General features: G+C 41.1%; 1 long non-coding RNA gene across 1 annotated transcript; it reads right to left on the bottom strand.

The window, feature by feature from the left end:
- Positions 1–3,625: 3,625 nt before the first annotated feature.
- On the bottom strand, positions 3,626–5,256 carry LOC120324235. Its single transcript, XR_005565372.1, has 2 exons — positions 4,934–5,256; positions 3,626–3,887 (listed from the first exon to the last, which is right to left on the bottom strand). It is a non-coding gene; the product is annotated as an uncharacterized LOC120324235 (long non-coding RNA).
- Positions 5,257–26,761: the final 21,505 nt, after the last annotated feature.

Raw genomic sequence — 26,761 nt, 5'->3', positions numbered from 1 at the left:
TCAGTTACAAGTATCAGTATAGCCTGTCTTCGTTCTTTCCTTGTCTGTCCAAAGAACAGAAATCTTTAATTTACAGGTTCCAGATTTGTACCTGCACTGACAGACAGAAATTCCACTTCTACAGCTTCCACCTGGGCTCTAGCCTGCCAAAATCACCATGAGGTTTTTCCTGGGTTGCCATGCTACAATTCACTATAAAGGAGACCCGTATGGGATTTCCCTCACTATCTCTGCTGAAAACTAACATGGCAGTTCCTACTCTTAGCAGTGGTTTTGTAACACTGCTGCTCTAAACGGCATTGTTTAGACAAGACAGACTTCTAAAATCTCAAGTGTGCCTCTCTCATCTTGTGATAAACACAGGTTATTCACACGTGGTCCCAATGGAGGATCCCACGGAAATGATCCCGGGTCAGTCCCACCCAGGCCAGCAAAGGCACTACAGGGTGGAGGTTTCCCTGCCCTAAGCTGCAGGGAGAATGCATTGCTCCCCGTGCTGATGTATGTTAACGTGGGATGGAGTGGACAGGGTCTGTTCGCTGTGAAGGTCTTCCCTTCTCCCAGTGGCACCACAGACCTCTGCCCTGCAACTGTAGAATGTGTACCAGTAACCCTCATCTGTTACTGTGTAGAAGGGAAAGTGCAGAGGGCAAGGGCACAAAGCCCTACTAGACTATTTCTCTTACAAGCTTCCCTCACAGCGAAATATCTTAGCCAAGCCGTGTGATTATTAGGTTTCTGTGCTGCATCCATACTAGAGAGGGCATCTAAGGAACAAGAAGTTTGCTTATTTAGCAAAATATGAGCTGCATAAAGCTTGAATGCACATTTAACACAAACCTGCATAAGCACTGGAAGTGCTTCCAAGTCAAAATTCAATCCATGGCCCATACACAGCATGGAAAAATGAGAAAGTCTTCAGTTTGCCCATAAAAGTTTAAGATGTGAAACAGCTGCTCACTTGTAAGGATTTTCTCTGTGCAAGGCAGAACATAGTCTTGACAAAGAAAAACCAGCAGAGAGCAGGGACTAAGCTCACTTTTGTCTTTTCTGGGATGGTTTTCCCCCTGTTAACCTCTGTTTCTCTGGAATGCTTTCACTAAACCACAGTCTGGCTAAAACACATCCCTCTTCTCTTGCACATTTGGAAACTTACTGTCTTAGCTATGCAATGTTGTAAAGAAATTTAGTTCTTCCTTCCAACTATCCTTCAAAATGGCTAATAGTTCTCATAAATTTATCATACTTCGGTATCTTCCCATTCTGTATTTACCAGTTGGATTAAAAAAGGAGGTAATGAGTTGTCTTAATCAGCAGTACATTGGACATTGCAAAAGATCTTAGCATCAGAAAGATTTACAGGAGTTTTTGTCCAATAGGAAGAAATGACTTTCTGATAAAATTATTATTATTAAGAGTGTTTCTCCAGGGTAGCTGATTGTCAGCAGTGGATCTTTTAATGCCCTGCATTTGGTCAAATAATTATATTTAAATATGACATGACAGTAGCTCCAGGACAGTTTATCTAAAGGGCTGTATTTTGTGCTTGCACATTTCATTTGAATATTAGGCAACTTTCACCATTTTGTAAATTAAGCATGAAATTGTAATAGTATTTTAAGTGCCTGCATGTTACTTTGAACCAGAAAACCTCAAGAAAAGTAGATAACTAGCAAGTTATTATTAGCATGTCTAAGTGCATCATAGCCGATTTAAAATGCACTGGAGCAGGTGACTATCTCTGGTAGAATTATATGTATAATATATATATGTATAAATCAAATGTAATTGAAACATACATAGTATTTCAGGCAGTTAGTGGTCTACACCAAAACCACGAGATGATGGGGCCAAATTCTTCCTGGGTGTAACTGAGGTTCTCATTTATGTTGCAGTGACTCCTGACTACCTCTTGAGTCGACAAGAAAGGTGGATCTTTATCCAACATGTTTTAGCAGCAAAGCCTCACCTGACCAGCAGTGTTGCTCTGTGAAATGTTGTGAAGAAAGCTCAAACTGCTGTTCTTCTGGAGAGGGGCATCTTATGCTGTATCATTTTGAGGCCCGGGGGTACATATATGAAATATTGGTTTTGCTAGCTGTGGACTTTTAGCTCATTTTCTTGCAAGGTAACTTTGTGTTGCACACAGAAGTTAAATAAATAAATAAATAAATATTGTTGTAATAAAACCCGGCCTAGCTCTTATCTTGCAATAAAATAAAGCAGCTATTTCAGCAAAATTGTCGCTCCTTACAGGCTGCAGATGGAACTGGTAGCTTGGAGAAAATATTATCAGACCCCACAGTGCCATTTTCTCCTTTAGATTTCAGTGGACTTCAGCCCAGACTTTGTCATTCACACCTGCAATATGGTGACTATAGTTTCCTTGAGACACCCTTTTGACCTGCAATCTCCATTATTGACTCTATTACTCTGAATCAATATTTTCCAAGTTTTGCCTTGATTCCTGATGAACGGAATGGCACAAGGAGATACTTTTGCCTTATTGTCTGTATAAGGGCCATAACTTCAGGGCTTGCTTCTGAACACTTGGGAACAAGTGGTTTGCTGCTGATTTACAGGGAAAGAAAGACAAGGTTTAATTCTTATTGGCTTCTGGGTTGTCAGATACCATAAATGTGATTGAAGAAGATGGGCCATCGACTCTCTTCTCTAATATCTTTCCAGGGTACACAGGGGAGGGTGTTATTGTGACTGAAAATTGATAGTTAACTGTATTTAACCTGATTTTCTGTGAAATGGTAAGATAGTGTAGCACCACTCAGTATTTAACATGATAATTTTAAAATAAAAATATGTTGGTGGCATTTATAATAAACAAAGAACAGAAAACCAAAATTTCTGTGTTGTAAGCATAAAAAGAGTCATGTTCAACTCACTTTTCTTTCTGCAGATACAAGTCTCACTAAACCATGCACAAATACATGCACATGTAAACTAGTGATTCAACATCAATAAATTGCATAGAGCTGCAAATACAGGAAAAAGTTACTATGCTTTGTTAGAAATCCATAAGCAATATTTAAAATTTAATAATATTATTTATATTATTAAATATTATTTTTCTTATTATTTAACTATATTCAATATATAATCCATATTATTAATATAGAACATTATTAGAACTTCGTGACACCTGTAAATTGTTAAGAACCCTTTATAGAAAAACAGAGTACTTCTCTCTTTATAAGTTAGTATAAGCACCCATCACAAAATATACTGGGTATAAATCAGTTTGTTAAGAACAGTCCTTCCATTTGCTGATCAATATTCACACTAAACCCCACAGTGTGTTTGACCCATAATCATCCAGGCATACTGAAGAAAATTTCCATGAAGGAGGAAGGCTAAGAAACTTGTGACTTGACAAACATAATGAATGACATTAAGCATGTGTCATTCATTGATCTTAAGCCTGCAAATACAAATTCTAGCTCTCAGGACAAATGATGGTTTAGGCAGGCAAAATTTTAAATTTACGTGAGCATAATGCCTTAAAAGATTCAAACATTATGTCAGCTACTTGCATTGCACTTGAAAATAAAACTGAAAAGCAGGAAAAGATTTCCCAAAAATTTCCCAGGAAAAAAAAACTAGCCAGTCCTTCTTTTCTTAGTGCATTCATTGATCTTTTGCCCCTTAAAATGAAGACAACCCCATTCAGGTTTTACAACAGCTCTTAGGTGTAAACATTACAGGGGTGTATTGGGTTTGGATGGCAATGTTTTGGTCCATGGTGGAGAAGATATCCACCCGCAGTCCATGGAGGACCCCATGCTGGAGCAGATGTGTGTGCCTGAAGGAGGCTGTGACCCTGTCAGATGCCTGAGCTGGAGCAGGATCCTGGTAGAACCTGTGGAGAACACCTGGAGAGAGAAGTCTACACTGGAACAGGTTTGCTGGCAGGACCTGTGACCACGCAGGGGACCCACACTGGAACAGTTCCTGAAGAACTGCAGCCTCACATTGGAGAATTTTGTGGAGGACTGTCTCCTGTGGGTGGGGCTCCACACTGGAGCAGGAGAAGAGTGTGAGGAGTCCTTCCCCTGAGGAGGAAGGAGAGGCAGAGACAATGTGTGATGAACTGACAGCACCCCTCAAGCCCATATCTCTGGAGGACTGGAGGGGAGGAGGTAGAGAAATCAGAAGTAAAGCTGAGCCCAGAAAGAAGAAAGGGGTGGGGGTTGGGGTTTTGAGGTTTGGTTTCATTTCTCGTTGTCCTTTTCAGATTTGATTGGCAATAAATTGAACTAAGTTCCCCAAGTCAAGCCCGTTTTGCCTGTGAAGCAATTGGTGAGTGATCCCTCCCTGCCCTTATCTCAAACCCTGAGCCTTTCATATATTTTGTCTCCCCCAGCTGAGGAGGAAAGGTATAGAGCAGATCTGGTACAAGAATATATCATTATTTACCAATAGTACATAAGCTTCATTAATTTTACAGCATTTTAAAAGTGCATCTCACACATACATATTTTATAACCTGTTATTCATATCAATCATAGCAGAAGACGTGGACAGGCTGGATCAATGGGCCAAGGCCAATTGTATGAGGTTCAACAAGGTGACATGCTGGGTCCCACCTCTTGGACCTCAACAGCCTCATGCAGTGCTACAGGCTGGGGGGACAATGGCTGGAAAGCTCCCCAGTGAAAAGGGGCCTGGGGGTGCTGGTGAACAGCCAGCTGAACATAAACCAGCAGTGTGCCCAGGTGGCCAAGGCCAATGGATCCTGGCTTGTGTCAGCAGTAGTGTGGCCAGCAGGGCCAGGGCAGTGATTGTCCCCTGCACTTGGCACTGGTGAGGCCACACCTTGAGTGCTGTGTCCAGCTCTGGGCCCCTCAGTTCAGGAAGGACATTGAAGGTGCATGTTCAGAGAAGGGCAACATCTCCAGTGATGGAGCACAGATCTTACCAGGAGCAGCTGAGGCAGCTGGGGTTGTTTATCCTGGAGAAAAGGAAGCTCTCTACAACTACCTGAAAGGAGTTTGTAGACAGGTAGGGATTGTCCCCTTCTCTCAAGTAACAAGCAATGGTACAAGAGCAAATGGCTTTGAGTTCCACCAGGGGAAGTTTAGATTGGCTATTAGGTCACAGACTGCTAGAGGCTGCCCAGGGAAACAGCTGAGTCACCATCTCTGGAGGTATTTAACGGGTGTGTAGATGAGGTCTTTAGGGACATGGTTAGGTGGTGGACTTGGCAGTACTAGGTTAGTGGTTGGACTCAGTGATCTTAAAGGTCTTTTCCAACCTAAATATTCCATTACTTTTTACTTTTGCACTTTCAGTACTACATAACATTCCCATTCAAGAACTGCTCGCTTGTTGATCAACAACAGCCTGAACCTGCTATTACTGTCTCTGTTTAAGGCTAACTGCTTGACATGTTAGCTATGTATTAAATATTTGGATTACATCAAACATTTGGAGAAAGAAATAGTCTTTTGGTTACAGACAAAGTATTACACACTTTGCAAATTACTTTATTTTTTGTTCAGACCTTATTGTTGCCTATTTGAAATGGAAACTTTCATTTATGGTTGTCTTGACAGATCTAATTGGTACTCGAATCCGTCACCTGCAACCAATAATCAGAAGTGAGTAGTGAGCAGAAGAGAGCCCTCCATTATTTGCTAGGTGGCTGCTCTCAATTGTTGTTGAACTTCAATCTCTACAAGGAGTAGAATCAGGGTAACAATACAGGAAACAATGGACAACTCTCCCTAGTATCTGTGATTCAAACTCCTGCCTTTGCAGGAATCCCCACAGATGGGAGTTGTGTTTGGCTTAGAAACCCCACAGTGTACATGCACAAAATTTGCACACTAGCAATTCTCCTGTTTCTGCAGTATACAAAGAATATCAGCAGGAGTTTTTCACGCTCTCCTCTTGACTCTGCGCTAAGTCTGTTATTATCTCTCTCCTCTACCAACTAGATTTGAAGCAGAGACTTTGTGTGGCAAAAATACTTTTCACTACTGTCCACATTGCAGTTGTATGCAGAGGTGTGCACTGCTGTTATCCATCTCTTTCTTGAGGATGTTCACAGAGGGGACTAGAGTCAATGGCAACTGCTAAATTGAGCCCTGTGGTCTTTAAGTGCTTTACCACCAAGTGGATTGGTCTCCTAACCCTGTCAAGAAATGTGAAATAGTACAGCAGTGCTTGACACAGTGAACAGACCTTTTGGAACCAATATCAATCAGAAACTACTCCCCAAACAAGGCATCTGGCATGAAGCAGGTCTAAGAACATGTGTATTTCTTTTTCCTTGTCATGTAAGATAGTGATAAACTGATCCGCTTCATTTTCTCTGTCCCACTGTGTCAACCCTTTTAGACCACTGATTCAACACTCTCATCAGCATTTCTGTCATTACAGAGATCTTACATGTCTCTAAAAATGTTTTAACAAGTAGTGTTCCATCAGCTTCCCAAGAATAACTGTCGATTTAACAGGTTACTTCCTCTCAGCTGGAAGAAACTCTGCCTTTTACCTGATCAACAGTGAAACTCATCTTTACCTGTCAAGGTTAAAAGAGAAGCGCTGAGTGCCAGTGCTGTGTTCCAGCAAGGCTGGCCAGGTCTGCTGTAATGTCCCCAAGGTGACTGGGACACACAGGCTAGGATGGCAGCTCTGACAACCTCGTGCAGAAAGCAGGTTGTGTTCTTCACTGCTTCTGTAGGCCAGCTTGCTCAGCTGAAATGACTGGTCAGACTGAAAACTGAGTAGTCTACTCTTTCCACATCTCCTCCTCCTGGCATTGAAGGTTGGTCTCAACAATGGCAGCAGCCTAGTGCCACCTTGTGTTACAGGAATCTGCCTCCTCCCCTCTGAGATAGCTTACATCTACCAACCAAAGTCAGGGAAAAAGCTTGCATTCATTTTCAGATATGAAAACAGTGCAAATAATGGGAATAAGAAAACCTGTTGACAGAATTACTGTCAGATTCCCTTTTGCTATCACACTGATAAATTTTCTTTGGGATTCCATGTAAATCACGGAAATATTTCTATCTGCCCTTTATTTTTTGTTGATTTTTCAGTTTTCTCTATAGTTCTTGCCACATATTTCTCTATTAAATGCATTAGCATTTTAAGGCCTTTGCTGGCATCTGTACACTTATGCATATCTGTACAGATATGTAACTGAACTATATAAAATGTCATGGCACTTGATCCTTCTTACCAATTGCCATTGCTCCATGATCATCTTGTCACTGTGAACTCACTGCAGAAGCCAGTAGGTCAGAGCTGTTTATCCTTCTTGCAAGGACAGCCTCTCTTCTGCATGGCTCTGCATATCCTTAGTAATACATGATCTTCATTAAACTTGTTAGCCACACAGAAACATGCAATCGCCACAGTGGAAAAGAAAAACACAATAGACTTCAGGTCTTTCACCTGAATTATCATATTAAATGTTTTGATCAAGTAATATTTAATTGGTTGATGAGGCAAAAAAATAAATAAAATCTTTACTAATTTTGTAGTTATGAATTGCCTTAGACAATGCGAAGTGAGGATTGTTTAGTGCACATTATAAAATGCAAAGCCATTTTGGAAATGATGTTATTCAGTGTATAAGGAATAATCTTCCAAAGGACAGTTTAGGGTGGGCAAAATTTCTTGGCGGAAATTCTATTCATTTGGAGGAAGACAGGAGTTATTCACCCAGTGCAGCCTCACCTTGAACATTGTGTGCAGTTTTGATTGCCACAATCTAAGAAAGATATTAAGTTATCAGAGAGTGTCCAAAGGAGGGAAACAAAGATGGTGAAGGGCCTTGAGGGGAAGCTGTGTGAGGAACGACTGAGAGCACTTGTTCTGTTCAGCTGGAGAAGAGGAGACTGAGGGGAGCTCTCACTGCAGTTACAACTTCCTTGTGGGGGGAACAGGAGGGGCAGGCACTGATCTCTTCTGTGTGGTGACCAGAGACAGGACATGAGGGAATGGCCTGAAGTTGTGTCAGGGGAGGTTTAGGCTGGGTATTAGAAAAGGTTCTTCCCCCAGAGGGTGGTTGGGCACTGAACAGGCTCCCCAGGGCAGTGGTTACAGCACCAAGCCTGACAGAGTTCAAGAAGGACTTGGATGATACCCTCAGGTCCATGGTGTGACTCTTGGGGATGGTCCTGTGCAGGGGTAAGGGTTGGACTCAGTGATCCTTGTAATTCCCTCCCAAATCAGTATATTCTGTGATTCTGAAATACCCTTCTGATCATTATTTCAAGGAACTGAACCTATAGACTTTCAATTTTTAGAATACAGATGATGTTTGAATAGATTACAAGCACAGTTTGCATGTTCTTCACTTACCCTTAAACATGAACAATAAGAGAGGTATTAAACCTTTCCCAAATACCTATCACATCATATTCCAGGGGCAGATAGATGTCACTGCAATTCGGTGAGTAGAGCTGAGGTCTGGAGAGGTGAATTGACTTGTCCAAGGTCATCAAGTCTACTGGTAACAGGGCTAAGAATAGACTCTGCTGAGTCTTAGCAGAGCTTTCTGGTCAGTAACCCTTCCTACAAGTTATGAATAACTCTCTTGAATATATGTATGCTGCATATAAGTGGGCAATAAAGACACAGCCTAAGCCACATGGAAAGATTAACAAAAATGTATAATTGTCCATTTTGATGCGTGGACATCTATACTTGCTTGTCTTTAATAGCATTAAAACGTGTGCATTTTTATGAATCCAAAGATGTGTTTGTTCCCTTTTTAGGGGATAGAGATCTTGCAAAACTATCATTTGAACACTGCAAAATTCCCAATCTTTTAGGTCACTTTATTTGGGTGGCAGCTCTTTAGGGGGGAATTTCCATGGTTCGGAGAGCAGTACTAATGAGCTGCAGTTCATTATAATGAACTATAACTTCTGTAGCCTTGAAATTGAAAGAGGCAGTGAGGATGAGGCAGGAGGAAGCTAATGGGGTGAGAAAACAAACATAGATTAAAGGTGTGAGGTAGGACTACAGTCTGTTTGAGTCCTGGTTTAGTTACAGGAAAAATGGTCAGACTTGTTCCAAAGCAAGAGGGAAGCAGCTGAGGCTGTATCAAGGTCCAAAGTATAACAAAAGGTCAACCACAAACCGAAAATATTGAGCTGCCACCTCTCTTCACTGCTGTGGTTATACTTTCGGAAAGCCCCATTACACAAATCCCTGCTTGCTGGGCTGAATAATGCCATTAAGTTGCTGTCTGCTCTGAATGAAACTGTGAATCACTGATTGTATGTGATGAGGCTTCCTGCATACAACTCATGCTGCAGTTCCTGTGTATAAAATAGTTTTCTCTCAGCGCAGAATATTCCAGCTCAAAAAGTTGAGGTAGCTTTATTTGTGAACTGTCCATGGGTATTCCAGAGATGCCCATTTATTCCAGCTATTAGTCTGTTGGTCTGATATTGAGGGAGAGGAAAAAAAATGAGTATGCATCTTGTAGGATGTCAGGAATGTGACTGTAATAAAAATGTTCCCTGCTTGAAATATAACAGGCCTTTCAGTGTAATCTGAAGGCCTGCTGTTCATTTAAATTACCCACTGTGTGGGCTGTGTGCCATTATATTGTGCAACATGTAAGGAATAGAAAGAATTTGCTTTCCTTTAAAGAAATAAGAATGTTAACATAGAACATTTTCAGAGTAGCATAATCACATTTATTTAAGAAAATTAGTCCTTTAAAAATGAAGAAAAAGACTTATACCACTTATACAAGCTGATCCTGTCCCTTTCTTTGTCACGGTTATTTTAATGCAAGTTCTTATTAATATGAAAAATTATGGCTTTCCTTGGAGCTTTAAAGGCCTCAAAAGACCTTGACTGTAACCATGATCATGAGAGTCTTTGTTCAGACCATCAGCTAGGTACCTGCTAAATCAAAACTTGAGTCCCCTGAACAGTTCTGTTGAAGAAAGATAGTAGGTGTTGGGTGCATGACTTCTGTTTATAGGCTCTGGGTCATTTAGAGTATGTCTCAAGAGCACAGTGAATAAATCAAAGAATCACAAGAGTATTCTGAGTTGGAAGGGACCCACAAGGATCATCAAGTCTGACTCTCAAGTGAATGGCCAACATAGGGATTAAACCCACAATCCTGGCATTATTAGCTCCGGGTTCTAACAAGATGAGCTCCAGTAACTCAAAAACTTTGACTTGTTAAAGATGTAACTTACAGAGTGGACTGTACAGAGGAAGTTGAGCCTGTGTCAAATAAGCTAGCTCCAAAATCAAAAACAGTACAACCACCTTTGTGGAGAAGCAAGATTCAGGATGGGAACAGTTCCAGGCATGGAGAAAAGCATACAGCAATTGGCAGGACTTTCATATGGACTTTCACTGTATTCATGCTACACAGTGCACAACTGCACATGCCCAGGCTTCCTCCTCCCCCTTTTGCCTGTGCCCTGTTCTGATTTGCTCCCCCATTTGTCTGTCTGATAGCCCACTCGATGTTCTGCCCCTGCCCCTGGCGGGACGGTTAAGAATCGGGCGCGCCTGAATAAACAAGTCTGCTTGCACCCTTCCTCGTGTCCTGTCCCCTCTTCCCTTCGGACCCGCAACAGATGGCGCTCACCGTCGGGCAGAAAAGGTTTTTACCTTAAGAAAACCTCTCCCACGCCACAAAGGGCTCAGACAGCGCTGAGAGAAGCGTTTTCGCCTCGCTGGTCCTTCCCGGTAGAACCCCAGATTACGGCAAGATAGCCACCGCACCGAGAAAGGTGAGCTCCGGGAAAAACCTCTAATCCCATCTCCCACCCTCACAAAATAATTTCGCAATGGGCCTCTCGCTATCTACCCCTCAAAAGTTTGTATACCGCAAGCTTAAAGACTTTATTTTGGAAAATGGACACCCTTTAGACAAAAAATCCGCAAAATCTCTTGCTAAATGGCTTGAAAACAGAGGGGAAGCAATCTCCGACAACATGTCCCTGAAAGACTGGGAGAAAATTGGATACAATATCTGGAGAGCTAAAGAGAGGGGAGACAAAACGGCTACTGAAGCGTTAATTGCTTGGAGATTGATTTTGATGGTGCTACAACATCAAATAACCAGTCCCAATGAAAATCTCCAAGAATCTGAGCAAAAATCCAAGCCCCCATCCCTGACAAAAGACAAGCCCCGGAAAAACGAGCACGGCGGGAGGGAAAAAAGCGGCGCAGGGAACACGCGGTCTTGGCAACATGGCGACGGGGGGGGTGAAGGGCGCTTGCACGCGCACGGGGCCGAAGCACGTGGGGGGAGATCGCGGGAACGCACGCCGCGTGGCAGCACGGCGCACAAACTTCTCGCGCGCGCTCCGTCGGTCCCGCCCCCCAGCCCGCCCGTGGAAGCTCGGCCGGCACCGCCCCCCAGCCCGCCTTCGCGTCCGCCCCCCTACGCCCCCGGCACGACCACGGACCCTCCCACCAGAACGCCCTCTCCCTCCAGCGCTGCTTCTACCCCCACGTCATCACCCTCCCGGGGTAGACGGAAACTAAGGAGCAGGACCAGAGCCTCTCCCGACGATAACACCCGGGAAGATGGCCGCGCCCATGAAGCCTTTGTTACCGAGGCTCCCGGTAGTTGCAGGATGACAAATGCCTCTCTTCCATGCAATGATATTTGGAAAGCTTTCCGGACAGAAGCTGCACAGGCTAACGATGCCGAGTTTTTAAAAGCTTTTCCAATTTACCTAGAGGAAGGTCGTGCTCCTGAGTGGCGTCCGGTGTCCTATACTATGTTAAAGGACATCAAAAAAGCGATTGTAGAGTACGGTTTAGGCTCACCCTATACCGTTGGACTTTTTGAATCGTTTTTTCTCGCCTGCCAGTTAATACCTTATGATATCAAAGCGGTAATTAATGGACTGTTATCGACTGTGCAGGCATCCATTTTTGAAGCGGAATGGAAACGTCTTATAGTTAAATATGTCAATGAAAAGATGGAGAGGCGTGGTATTCCTGTAAAAAATGCTATTGATATGCTGTATGGAGAAGGCAACTATGCCAGCCGACAAGACCAGGCTCTTGTGGATTTAAAATACTTAGATATTACAAAAGATCTGGCAATGGAGGCCTTTAAAAAAGTTGCTGATGCATATGTCCAAACACCCTCCTTCACCCTAATTCATCAGGGCTCAACAGAACCTTTTGTGGACTTTATAACCCAGCTAAAGGAAGCTATAGCACGGCAAGTCCAGCAAAAGGAAAGCCAAGACATTCTGTTTAATAAACTTGTGATTGAAAAGGCTAACGAGGATTGCCAACAAGCCTTAAAAATGCTAAAGGATCCTACACTCCTGGAGATGATAGAAGCTTGTAAGAATGTGGGGTCTAATTCTCATAAAGCAAGACTAATAGCTGAAGCTTTAGCTGGACCACAAACCTGTTTTCACTGTGGAGAGACAAGACATATTAAAAAGAACTGCCCACAATTAACTACAAAGACTGAGCTTCCAAAGACGCCGTGCAAACGATGTGGGAAAGGCAGACACTGGACTAAAGATTGCCGCTCCCGTACTAACATTTATGGACAACTGCTACCCCCGAAAAGGTCACCAGACTTGAGAAGAAAAGTGACTTTTAATTCAATGCCAGATCTTAAACAGTGCACCTGTGAGCTGTCAAGAAACAAGGCAGCACCCCCTCAACCGCGTTCCATCCTGCGTAGCCCATCCCTTCAGCAAGTGCCAGCAAACCACAACAATCCCTACAGTTCCCTTATCACGTGATCCCAATCCTAAATTCTCCCTTCTAACATGTTCTGCTTACTTTCCAGGATCTCGTAGTCCACAGAAGACCACTATCACTAAGCTTTTAGACACCATGGAGCAGTGGCATCTCGGGCTGGAAACAATTTTAGGGGGGGGAGTCACTCAGCAAATGCAGCTGTCCACTTGTTTTGAAATTTTGCTTTCTCTGTTTGTTTTGTTACTAACTATTTCTTGTGTCACAGCATGCTGCAAGAAGGACTATCGCAGCAGGCATCTTTCAAACTAATAAGAAAGGGTGAGATGTGGAGAAGCAAGATTCAGGATGGGAACAGTTCCAGGCATGGAGAAAAGCATACAGCAATTGGCAGGACTTTCATATGGACTTTCACTGTATTCATGCTACACAGTGCACAACTGCACATGCCCAGGCTTCCTCCTCCCCCTTTTGCCTGTGCCCTGTTCTGATTTGCTCCCCCATTTGTCTGTCTGATAGCCCACTCGATGTTCTGCCCCTGCCCCTGGTGGGACGGTTAAGAATCGGGCGCGCCTGAATAAACAAGTCTGCTTGCACCCTTCCTCGTGTCCTGTCCCCTCTTCCCTTCGGACCCGCAACCACCTTGGCTCATCAGTTGTCTCAAAGTAATTGGTTCTGCTGAAAAGTGCAGTGTAATGCCTTCAGTGACACGACCATTGCACATCTGTGGCCTCTGCTAGTACCCAGATCCTGTGCTGCACAGACATGTCCTGTGCTGCAGGCATTTCCAAAGGGCCCATGGTCTACACAATTGCCAAAATATTAAAGGTTTGCATTTGCAGAAGTAAGACCTTTGCTTACAGCGCAGCAGTGCAACCACTAACACTAATGCATTCATACCAAAGGAGTCATTCAAGTATCTAAATGGTGCATCTAAGAACATTATTTTCCTGAAAAGCCCACTTAACTACTAGACAGTTATGACATGACTGTGATAATAATACTTGTGGAGTCAGATTGTCAATGTTTTTATAAGAGGACTTTGCCGACTTGGCAAAGAAAACAGAACTTGGCTGGTAACTTTTGTGTTTTTCTTTTCCTGTAATAGCACCTAGTAAAATAAACTGAAATTGTTTCTTAAGAGGTAAAGAGTCCTTAAGCCTCACCTATAGGCGAAAGCCTGTCTTTATCAAAATTAGATTTCAATATGTGTTGGTTGGCAGAGTTGAGACTTGGTACCCTTCTACATAAATTAGGCAGATTCTAAATAAATGAGCACTTTCCATTCTGTAACACTGCTGCAGTGCTGGAACAAGGATGAAGGCAGGTATATTCTGCCCAAATCAATTGTTCTGGTATAGACAGAGAGCATACACTTGCATTAACTGCTACCACTCCATCATTCTGTGTGTAAAACAAACTCATTAAAACCAGCAAATGCTCTTCCTCTGCTAAATTTGGTGACATCTCACAGATAAACTGCAATTCATTGCAGTTTGTGCAGTGTGGACACTACACACTTAATTTTATAAAATATTCTCAATATAATTTGAAGAAGAATTGTGTTGATGAATACAGATTGAAATCAGGCAAACAGTTTATTAAATCAAATTTGGATGGAAACACTGTGGATAGAAAGATTTGCTTAGAGATGGTTTCTTAATCTGCTCTGGTTAAACACCAAGGATTCTCCCTAGGGAAGAAAGCTACCAGAAAAAGCAAGAAAGAGAAGAATTGTTTAGAAGATTTTGTTGAAATTCTTTACCTATCTCTTAGCAAAGGAAGCTGGTTCATGTAAGTGTGCAATTTTTTAATTCAATTAAAGCAAAATTTTACATATACATGCCTGATTGGTTTGGGTTGGTGTTTGGTGTATTTTATTACTTTGGAAAAGCTTCACCATGACCTTCTGATCTTCAGTCACCACAAAATAAACCGAGGTACAACAGCCAAATCACTCACTAAGTCTCTACTGGCAAAGGATTATCTGGATATTATCACAGTTCTCCCTTCCTAATGATTCCAGTAATCTTACATGAATGCTTGTTTGTTGTTTTAAATAAATATTAGCTCATCAGTGTCAGATTTGGAGACCTTGTCATAGTGCCAAGAGTCAGGAGGCACTGGAATTATTCTTCTTCCACACAGCAATATCTAGAGCTCAGTTCGTGAGTATGATTCAGTGTTTGGTTTCTTGTCAGCAGGGCACAGCACTTTTGACTTCACCCTCCTGAGGCAGCAACACTGAAAAAGCATCAACTGAACAGGGCCACTATAAAGATACATTTTTTTTATCTGCCATTTTATAAGGTATCAAAACAAACCCCTCCCCCCAAAAAAAACCCCCAAAACTTATAAGCAAAAAGAATACAAACACACAAGAAAAAAAAATGTTGATACCTTACAGTCTTGAACCAGCCATCATCTTTTAAGTATTATATGTGGTCATATCATGGCCTCAAAACACTAGTGGTAGGTGCTAGCCTGTGCTCACTACCCTTGCCTTCATTGCTCACTTTGGGTAGGTCTGTGCATGCCACATCATCACCCTGGCCTCATTAGAACACTAAAGGCTGCAAAAGACATGAAAGTTTTTTTGTACAACTCCAAAAACTCCTGCATCAATCAGTGCTTCAGTGAAGCCTTTACACAACCTAAAGTTCTGATGAAGTCCTTACTGACGGTGGTTCTATGACAAAGGCAATAAACTTCACCACAAATGACCTGAGGTCTTCACAGCTGTCTTCAACAGCTGAAAACAAGGATTTATGACACAGCTTCTGCAATTAAATCCACCAAACTTCCTGTACCCTCAGCATGTGAGAAGTATAATCTCTGCAGATTGAAAGCTTTCCCTCCCAGTCTGTTGGTCTGCTTTCTGGGTATGAATGTTACACTATGAATAGCTGGCATAAACCCTAATTCTATGAAAAAATTAGATACCTCTTTCACAAGAGGGAAAAGCTTAGCTCAGCATCTGAGTGAAGTCCTGTTCCCTCCAGGAGAGCTGGCTACAAAAGGATAGTCAACACTCCCTCCCCTTGCACTGGAGTCTTTTTATGCAGGTTTCACTGAGAGTGGTTCAACATAAGTTGTTCTAACTTCTCTGTTAAAGGAATTTCCAGAAGCATAGTGTCCAGGTATTTACTTCAAGAATCAGAAATAGAAGCTTCTCAGTAAGATTGCCAACAGCTTTTTTTTCAAATGCTCTGTTGAAGTCCATCTGTTTGTCTGGAAATCAGTACAGAAAGTTATACTGAGAGAGGCTAGTCACCAGAATCAATTTACCTCTTATCAAACCCTAAAGAAAGCTGTGAAGGAGAGTTTATACCGTGTCTTAGATTACACCTTTTCAGGAGCTCACAGTGAAACTTCTCTATTCCATTTTCAGCAGTTCTTCAATGCCTGACTAGCCAGTAATGGCAACCTAATGTGTCCCCTGCTGCTGCAGCTGTAAAAAAAAAAAAAAAAATCCATTTGAAAATACCTCATCCTGAAATAGGATAAGCCTAGAGGGAGAATTTTTTTTTTAATTGCTGAATTACATGTGGGAAGATACCCACTTTAGTTCTACATCTCCAAGGAAGGATTAAAAGGACAATGTATAAAACATTTCAATTGCACCTCTGCAATTGACACCAATTGGCCAATGGGGTTAAAATTATTTACTCCAGCAACAAATTTATCCTAAAGGATATATTATATAAACAGATTTTTAAAAATATATAACACGACCCAAAGGAGTAATTAGTATTGGAGAGGCAAGTATGGACTGCTATATGCTCTATCTTTTTATCAAACTTTCAGTATCATTGCAACTAACTTTATTGTCTAATGGACTGAAAAAAAAGTTGTTTTTTTTTTTAATTTCCACCTTGTATACTCACTAACAAAGGCTGTGTCATAGAAATCTATCAGATAAATATATGTTTAACCAGGAGCACAGTGAAGAAAAATACTTTGAATCAGAAAATCACAGCAGTGTATTGCTGAAAATTACATATTTTTGATAGCTGCTTGCACTGTGCTATGTGATGTAATAGTGTACTAAACAGTTATTACTATAAACATTTCTCCACTGCCACTTGAAAACATTAAAGTGTCTGTTAGTTTAGCAGAAATTCCAGTACTGTACAAAGTCATGGGAATAACATACCACGGCAGTATGCAGGTGAATGTTTGTGAAAGTTATAGAAAGGGATGCGAGTGACCAATAAAAATGATAAAATAAAAATTTACTAATTAAAATGACGAAGAGATGCTTTAAAAATGTATTCATGAGGTAGATCAAATGAGGTGTAAGAAACACTTAAGGGAATTCTTCCTTCCACCTTTCCCCAGGCTGGTATTTCTGGACACCGGGCCACCATACAATCAGCAGGACTTATAGCACCTTTACCATGCCGTGATTTTTCCAGTAGATAATTTTTTAACCATTTATCCCATCTTTTAATAGTTGTGTAAATTAACCAGAAACATTCTGCACTAAGAACATTCTGACTAATCACAAACAAAACAAGGAAAGTGAAAACAGACAGAAGTTCCTACGCAGCAAACCACCAACACTCTGTTCTGGCCTTGAGGTACAGACTTCCACATTGCAGTACTCCCTTCAAATTTTATCTCACAAATACCTCCTCTCAAGTCAACAAAGCAACTCAGGACCCAATTCTGCAGACACTGCTTTCAGAAAATTTCTGTTTGACTGAACAGCCTGAACATAAAGCCAAAGCACACAATATCTCGTGATAGGTCTATCAAGCAACATGGGAGAGGAAGGAGCTCCCACTTGACTGGTGTTTGGAATCACAGAATCACAGAGTATGCTGAGTTGGAGTGGACCTACAAGGATCATTGAGTCCAGCTCTTAGTCCAAGAAGGCCAGGACTGTCTGGTTTGGGTCAAATACTTTGTAACATGGGATTCAAAAATGGATAGCATAAATTCCACTGCATCTGTCAGGGGCAGGTCAGTGCTACGTGGAGCCCCCCGCCGCAGCAGGCTGCAGTTCTGCAAGGGACACAGGAGCACAGTGACTGAACTTGAAGCCCTTGCAGACTGCTGAATTCACAAAAATCCTCTGCTAGCTGATGCCTGACCTCAGAATAAGCAATGACAGTGTGACACTTGCTGATGTTATGCCTCGTTTCTGACTTACCCTTCTGACCACCAGGGATGGACGGAGCATTTATCCACCCAATTTTCCTGCTTTAGGCCCTTTATAGTGTCTGTGCTGGATCTCTGGGGCTTCAAATGGGACACTGGTATCTTTGCTGTCCGGCTTTTAAATATCACTGAAATGTTTTATTACCAGGCCTGTAAGAGACCAGGTTAGTGCTACGGCTTTGTCTTCTCACCACACGGTGATAGAAGATGGGGACCAAGGCCAAACATATGACTCTAATCCTCCAGTGATATTTTTAATAACATTTTAAAAAATATTATTATCCAGGATATATTTTTTTTCCTGATCACTTAAAGTGCAGTCTGTGTAAAGACAGTAGTTCTGTGTGAAATCCAACAGATGTGGCTGAAAATTTAAACTAAATTAACTGGAATTCAGTACTCTGCTCTGCATTTTCCTAAGGTGATCCAAAGATAATTTATGGCACATTCTAGTTGCTAATGTCAAAAGAGTTGACCCAAAAGAGCTGGTCTCTGAAATTGGGTGCATCATTTACAGCAGGAAAGACTATCAGCACTATCACTGATTTCTTGTCATTAAGGGGTATTGCCTATATTAGTACAGTAGGTTTGGGGTTTTTTTTCTGTTTTGTCTTTTTCATCCTATCAAAAAAATAGGAAATTTAAGCTGATCGTGTTCTATTTGGTCTTCCAGTCATTCTTTCACTTTTTGCCCTACTGTCACAATTCAGGCCTTGCAAACCAGGAAAGAAACAAAGCCAAGAAAATTAATTAGCTCTGTAAATCATCAGAGTGCTATTTTCATTATAGGTGTTTTAAATTATCTTTTCACATAACAAAGTACCTTAGAGTGGAGCAAGTTAAACCACCAACCATATCAGAGCTCTTTTCATTATCACAAGTGAGTTTTCTGTAAATATCCTTCACATCTAATACTGTGTTTGGTGGATAAAGTTTAACCATAAGATGTTTTCATGCTAGTCACAGAAGTTATTTTGTTAAAAGAAAATTCTTCATCTGCTTTGTTTATATGTGTAAGAGTTTTAAGTGTATTTGAACAGAAATTTATAGTCAAGAGTTATTAAACACAACAAGCTTTCTGCATAATAGGAAAAGGAAAGAATCCACTGGACAGACTAAATTGCTTCAAACACAGTAGAGTTCCAGGGTGCAGCTCCAAGGAAGATCAACATAATGTACTAAACAGGAGGACACATGAAAGAACAATCAGAAAATGAAATAGAAATGGCAAATAAAAACTATTGTGCCTGTAACCCTTTGAGGGTAAAGTGCAGGAAGAAAGTTAAAATAACATCTTTGACTTAGATGATGTGGTAAAGGTCATTCTGCCTTTAACAGACTGTACAAAAAGTGCAATTAGTCAGAGATCATCACAATTTTAACAGAGGATAAAGAAGTATCTTGAGAAAAAGCAGTGTAAAACCGTAAAGTATGCAGGCCAAAATAGGGAGCATCTGTTTTATTACAGCTAAAATTTCTTCCATAATTGCCTGAATTACAGAGTTTTAGGTGAACGTAACATGTCACCAAGTGGAACTGTTCTCTGTGCTCCACCTATTTCATTATTTTTCAGAACAGACTTATTTTTCACATTCACCTACTGTAGTGGTTAGACATTTCAAGTGTGGTAACAATAATTTCTCTATACCTATGCAATTCTATGTAGTTCTAATCAGACTGCATTTTAAAATTATACGTTTCTTTCTTTGTGTATATATATTTATCTTTATGTAATTATACGTAAATAAATAAATTTATTTTATTTATATATACATATAAAACTTGAAAAGCAAGATATTTTATTTAGATAACAGAAATCAATGTATCAGTAAGATAATTATCCATTATTTCTAATGATGAATACCACAGTATCACTGGTGCTGCAGTATATCCACATAGTAAATAGAACATGTTATGCTCAAAATACTCTAAAAAGACCCTGCTTTTTATTCATGGCTACTTTATCAGTTGCCTACCTCCCTCCCTATCCTCATTTCAAAATTCAGGGCAAATAGAGACATTTAAATGAAAGGATCTGGCCGATTTCCCAATATTTGCTCATTCATTAAACACATGCTGCTGCCTGATTTTTTGGAGAATCTCAGCTACAATGATCACTGAATCTCTGCTGATTTCTGGCCATCACAGTGCTTGTACTTATTTGTGTTCTGTATATTTATGTATTCAATTTCGACAGGCCAACCAATAAATAAATCCAACAGTTTGAAAGGACGTTTCACTCATTTTTTAAAATTTATCCAGAAAATGCAGCTAGCACAGACCTTGCAGTTTATTTATCATCTGAGAGGATGGTCACAAAGTAAGAAAATGCAGTGTTAAGTGTTCTTCTGCTTCAAGCAGTGCAACATGGCTGATGTAATTGAATTGGAAAACAGTGGGCTGCTGCCAACCATGTGCTTCTGAAACCAGTCACATCTGAACACTTTCAGGATCTGAAACCCACATAGCTAACATTGCCTGAGGATTTGGAGATTTGCTCAGCAAATACAACCAAAATAAAAAACCTAGAAAAAAACCCAAAACAAACAATCACACACACACACAAAAAAACAAAACAAAACAAAACAAAAAAAAACCAATAAAAACCCGAACCACCAACAGAAACAACCAACCAAACAAAAAACACACTGGAGATGGTACCAGGGTCCAGCAACATGCTCTTCTTACACTAAGCCTACTTATGAGTACAGAAACCTTAGGAGAAGGATAGGATTTCAGAATTGATGAAGATGGTGAAACATTCAACGAGTTGCTTTGCATGGGTGTCAAAACTCCCCAGCATGTTGCACTCTCTGTTTAACCCAAATTTATATGAAAAAATAATAGTTCCACAAATATATTAATCTGACTTTCAGTGTTATTTACCTATTTTGGCAGAAAACATTTCGACATTCTACTTCAATCAGTCTTGAAAAGTCATGTGGGAGTCAGAAGCCCAAATGGTGCTTTTCAGCTTTCATCTCATCATCTGAGGTTACTGTAGATGAATACTCTTTCCAAACTTAAAAGTTAACATACTCTTAAAGTACATCAGCCCAATCCCTCCAATTAACTGCGAAAATTCTGGGAAATTGCTTTTCACTCACCTGCAACTGCAATTACTGAACAATTCTCAGGCTCTTACATGACACTTGATGGTACCTGCCTGCTCTCAGTTGCAGTCTGCCACCAGAGAAAAATGTACCTATGCAGCTAAAACAGGGAAATCTTAACCAGACACGTGCAACAGGCATGCTTCTGCTTGAGTCAGTTGTTTTGCACATCTTTTTATAGCCACAGTGTTGTGTGGCTGAGTCAGAGTAAGCGTCAGAAAGGGTGAGAAAAGGAATCAAGGAAGCTTTGGATTCTATAAAGTATTGATAACAAACATCAAATTATTTAAGTGGCTTGGTGGTTAGGACATATTTCTCACCCCATATCAGCTTGGTTCTGTCATGCTGAGAATAATTAAACTGGACATATCAGTCCTACTAGTATCTTACAGAACCAGAAAAGGATTATATTCCCAGAAAATGGAAAATAGTAAACTCTAACAAAAAAAAAAAAAAAAAAAAAGGCAATTATTTTTATGGATTGATTTATGTTCTGTTTTGAAACAGTCCTATCACCTTCTAATGAATCATATTGATCTGTGATGGAATCCATAAGCAGGTGTAAGAAGGGAAGTGACATCCTCTCCCCAAATTAAAAAATAAACAAACAAATAAAAGAAGTAAAAATCCAGATCAAAAAAGGAAAACTTCTTGCTCTTCAACAGCTCTCTATAAGCAAGACAGAAAGTTGCCAAAGTACTGCTTACAAATTAGTGACATTTTTGAAAACTTTTTATGATAAAGGTCAACTATAAGCTAAGATGTAAAAGAAAAAAAAAACAGCCTTTTTGTTCTAAGGAAAATACTAAAGAGAAGTCATTAATATATGATGGAACAAGTCCATCCTTGGCTCACATTTTACTGAGTCAGTGCTAAAGAGGAAAGCCAGCCAAAGGGAAACAGTTGAAGTAACAGATTCTTAACCCATAACGGGAAATGAACCAATTTAATTTACTACTATGTGTCATAAGTTTTGCTTACTGTTGCTGTTAATAATTAATAGCTCTGTTACTAATGCTCAACATTTTCTTTCTGCAGTAAAAAAGAAAAAAGGTCACGGAAAACTGAACTTTCACTTCTGATTACCAGAAGAGAAGGGCAATGATAACGAATCCCTTGCTTCATCTGGATAGTCATGCAGGAAGTGTTTGTCTCTTTGACAAAGATACTCTTGTGTGTCTGTCCCTGTGTCCGTGGCTGTGCCACTGAAGATTGTGAAAATGCTTCTGTTTCTCCTCCATCTGTTTCTGCCTTTAAACACTTATGATGACACCTCAGGATGCTATATTCAGTGCTAAAACATTGCATGTTAAGACAAGGAGCCATCAGTCACTGTTTTCTTCCTGACGATAATATTACTTGGAGACGGCAAACAGTGTCTCTCCACTGACATCCTGGAAGTATTGGTGGGAGTCTTTTGCCAGACAAAGCTGCAATAATAATTGCAGGCCCCAAATTTTTTTTTCCCAGCAAATATTATGTTTAGGAGGCAGAGAAGTGATCTCAAAAGTTCTCTTACTTTCAGCAAACCACTTGAGCAAGGCTGTGGTAATAACCATTGCACTAACCCCCAAGAGTGTTTGCTGCTTTCCCCTACTATGTTCTTCGGAATAAATCTTTGCATCCTCTGTATTCCACACTCTCTAACTAAGTACTTATGAAAGTGTACATGTCTTTGTTTCTGTGTATGCGCATAAAATAATTTTGGACCCACTCCTTTTTATAACCCACTTAATGTTTTTGCAAGATCAAAGTTATCTCTCCTGAAGACCTCTTCTCTGACATCTAGGAATTTCATAGAATTTATCAGCATTTCTTCCAAAGAAGTTAAAATGCTTTAGAAGGAAAGGCATGGGAGTGGCCACAGGGAACATTAGTCCACGCTCAATCCACAGATTTGTGGCAGGGCCTGGCAGAGGTTAGGGGAATTGCAGTTGTCTGACACTGTCCAAGACAGCTGAAGAGAAAGCCAACTGCATCCTGGGCTGCATCAAAAGCAGCATGGTCAGCAGGTCAGGAGAGGTAATTTTGCCCCTCTACTCAGCTCTCATTAAATTCCACCCAAAGTGCTGCATCCAGCTTTGGGGGCCCCAGCACATGAAGGACATTGGCCTGTTGGAGCAAGCCCAGAGGAGGGCCACAAAGATGATTAGAAGGCTAAAACACCCTCTCCGGTGAGGAAAGGCTGAGAGAATTGGGATTGTTCAGCCTGGAAAACAGAAGGCTTCAGAGTGACCTAATTTTGGTCTTCAGTACCTGAAGGGATCCTACAAGAAAGATGGAGAGCAATTACTTACAAGAGGCTTGGAATCACTCTCTTGCTAGCTGCAAGAACATGTAGTGACAGGAGAAGGGGAAACGGCTTAAAAATGAGAGAACAGGTTTAGATAAGACATTAGGAAGAAATTCTTTACTATGAGGCACTTTACTGTGAAGTGCTGGAAAAGCTGCGGATGCCCCATCCCTGGCAGTGTTCAAGGCCAAGTTGGACAGGGCTCTGAGGAAACTGGTTTAGTGAAAGGTGTCCCTGCCTATGGCAGGGGGATTGGAACCAGATGATCTTTAATGTCCCTTTCAACCCAGGCCATTCTATGATTCTGTGATTCTAAGATTCTGTGATTCTATGATAAAATGGTGTGCTTGTTTACATACGGTTTTGATTTTGAGTTCCAGAATCACAGAGGTGACTTTCTTGAGCACTCAACTAACCATGTTCATGAGTTATATGTTGCTGACATTTAGCAAGCAGTATTTTCTTCTACAAGCAAGTCATTGGCATCTTGTTTTTCTTTTCCCTTGTGATGCATATGAACTACATCCAGTTTTGGCTCTGGCATCCTCCATCTTTAGCATTTCATTAAGTCATCTTGTTAGCTCTTGAAGTAGCCATCTGGACACTAATGCTTCACCAGATGTCTTTCTTGCTTCACATGGGAGCAGCTGATTGCAAAATGCTTTGACAGACTTTTGTGGTCACTGATGACAAAATACTGCCAGGATTTTTTATGTCTCTCTTTCTCAACCCACGTGGTCCCCATTTGGGCCATTACAGGGTTAATTTTTGCAGTAACGAAGAAGGGCCATGGTTAGGACATGAAGGTTATTCTATACCACCTCACATCATATTGTGGGGACAGAGGAGGAGCACCTTTTGGAGGAATACTGTGGCAGAAGGAGAGGTTGGGTTTTGTCTATTTTCGTGTTTCTGTGGTGAGTAGTCATGTGTGAATTATTTGCCTCTTTCATTTACACTCTGTCATTAGTATTGTTGCTTTTACAGTTTATTGCCTTATTTCATTGCTGTTTCCAGTAAATCTTTCATGTCTCAACCCATAATCTTTACTTTTTATAGAGCCTCCAATCCTCCTCTCCATCCCGCCACAGAGGGAGGTGGGGAAGGGGGAAGTGGTCGAGCAGCACATGGTTTGGAGTGTTTCAGTGGGAGCATTGAATTGGGAAGTACCATTCTTAAACCAAAACACACATTTTCATGTCAGGGCACTGAAAACAGTTGTGTTGCATGCTTTTGATATCGAGACAAACTCTGTCCTGGGACGAGTTCTAGGAACAGAGGCGGAAGCAGAAAGGAGCTTGATCTGCATGTCCATCTTAACTCTTCTCACAGCACTGAATCAATAAAACTTACTCTCACGTAAAAATAAAAATCTCTGTTATCTTAAAATTGCATTCCTTTTTACATTATATTGAACAATTCATTTTTTTTTTGCACTCAGTCCTACCAATGTTAAAGCTAAAGATTAGATTCCAACAACTCCTTTTCCTTGTTCAAAATACCCATGAAAACTGATATTGGCATAACTTTGTGAAGATTTCTGTAATATCTCTACAGCAGATATCTTTCTTTCTTTTTAGAATTTATAACATTTCATTTTTTATTTTCTCCCTTTTAATTTTTTCCTCCTTTTTCAACTTGAAGTAAAACAAAAAAAAGAAAAACAAACAAAAAAACAACAACAACAAAACCAAACCAAAACAAAACAACAAAAACAAACCAAAAACAACCTCCCCAAAAAAAACCAACCCCCCCCAAAAAAACAACTAACCAACCAACCAACCAACCAACCAAAAAAAAACAAAACAAAACAAAACAAAACAAACAAACAAACAAAAAACCCCAAACAAACAAACAAACAAAAAAAAAAACCAAAAAAACCAAAAAAACCTAGGAACAATTCTAGAGAAAAGTAAAAATTATTTTCTAAACTAATAAAGTCACTGGAATATTCTGTTATTCCAGAATGTTCTGTTATTCCAGGGTTTAGGCAGGTCTGAGGCTCAGCAGAGATGTCAGATCTGTCAGCCAGGACCAGGAGGGTGTGTGGCCAGGAAGGATCAAGGTCACGGCTCAGTTGCAGTCCTGGTAAGGGCCAGGCTTGGAAGCCAAGGCCAGGAAGCTCTGCTGACATATCTCCCAGATCTTTCTCACACGGCTCTTTCCCAGGAGCCTGAAGTAAGGGCACACAGCATCAGGACTGGCCCTGAGGACGGGCAGCCAAAGGCTTGGGGCAGCAGAGGCAACAGAGACCATTGCTGCACACAGGTCCCCTGGCACTTAGCTCTTCCTGTCTTCTGAGGAAACTGAGAAATTTCCAAACTGTAATCATAGCCCCACCCTGAGTCCTTGATCAGAAAAAGAAATCACATTGACAGGCAGACAACTGCAACATATGAATTGTTATACAACTATAGAACACTCCAGCACAGGGATACAGAGTCAAGAATGATGTTTTATCAGGATTTTGCAGAATGACTACTTCCTGTTTCTTTGTTTTTACACCAAATTACAAAGGGGATCCTTAGGACCGTGCGTATCTGTGAGACACATCTCCAGCACCCATCAGCTGCTCCCTGCTTCTGAAATAATCATGCAGCTAAGCAAGAGAAATATAAACTTCCTTCATTAGAAAATTACATAAGGCTTGGTATTCCTATCTTGCTTGTCCATTCAGATTGACATCGACAAGAGAAGATTTGTATATAGTGATGGACACGCTCAAAAGGTTACAAGATGCTTCAATGCACTCACAGAAATCATTGAGTCCTGAGTGTACCTACCCTAGCTTCCTAACTGCTAAAACTACCCACGTCTTTTCTGGGATCTGGTAATCCGTTGGGACAAGTGATATTTAAAGTCTTCATCAATGATGCAGATGAAGTGCACCCTCAGCAAATTTGCAGAGGACACCAAGCTGAGCTGTGCAGTTGACACACCAGAAGGACAGGATGCCATCCAGAGGAACTTGGACAAGCTCAAAAAGTGGGCCCTGTGGGAATCTCAGGCGGTCTAACAAGACCAAGTGCACGGTGCTGCACCTGGGTCGGGGCAAACACTGGTATCAGCACAGGTTGGGGATGAACAGATCGAGAGCAGCCCTGCTGAGAGGGACCTGGGGGTGCTGGTGCAGAGGCTGGACATGACCCAGCAATGTGCACTCACAGCCCAGAAAGCCAATTGTGTCCTGGGCTGCATCCAAAGCAGTGTGGCCAGTGGGTTGAGGGAGGGGATTCTGCCCCTCTGCTCTGGGACACCCCAGCAGGAACACTGCATCCAGCTCAGGGGTGCTCAGCATGGGAAGGACATTGGCCTGTTGGAGCAAGTCCAGAGAAGGGCCACAAAGTTAATTAGGGGGATGGACAACTTCTCCTATGAGGAAAGGCTGAGAGAATTGGTATTGTTCAGCCTGGAAAAGAGAAGGCTTCAGGATGACCCAATGGTGGCCTTCCAGTACCTGAAAGGAACCTACAAGAAAGACAAAGAGAGTCTAGTT

The sequence above is a fragment of the Pipra filicauda genome, unplaced genomic scaffold (assembly GCF_003945595.2).
Source record: "Pipra filicauda isolate LSUMZ 115617 unplaced genomic scaffold, ASM394559v2 scaffold467_size714961_pilon, whole genome shotgun sequence".
Taxonomy (NCBI): domain Eukaryota; kingdom Metazoa; phylum Chordata; class Aves; order Passeriformes; family Pipridae; genus Pipra; species Pipra filicauda.
The sequence above is the reverse complement of the archived record's forward strand: the minus strand, read 5'-3'. Positions and strand labels throughout refer to the sequence as shown.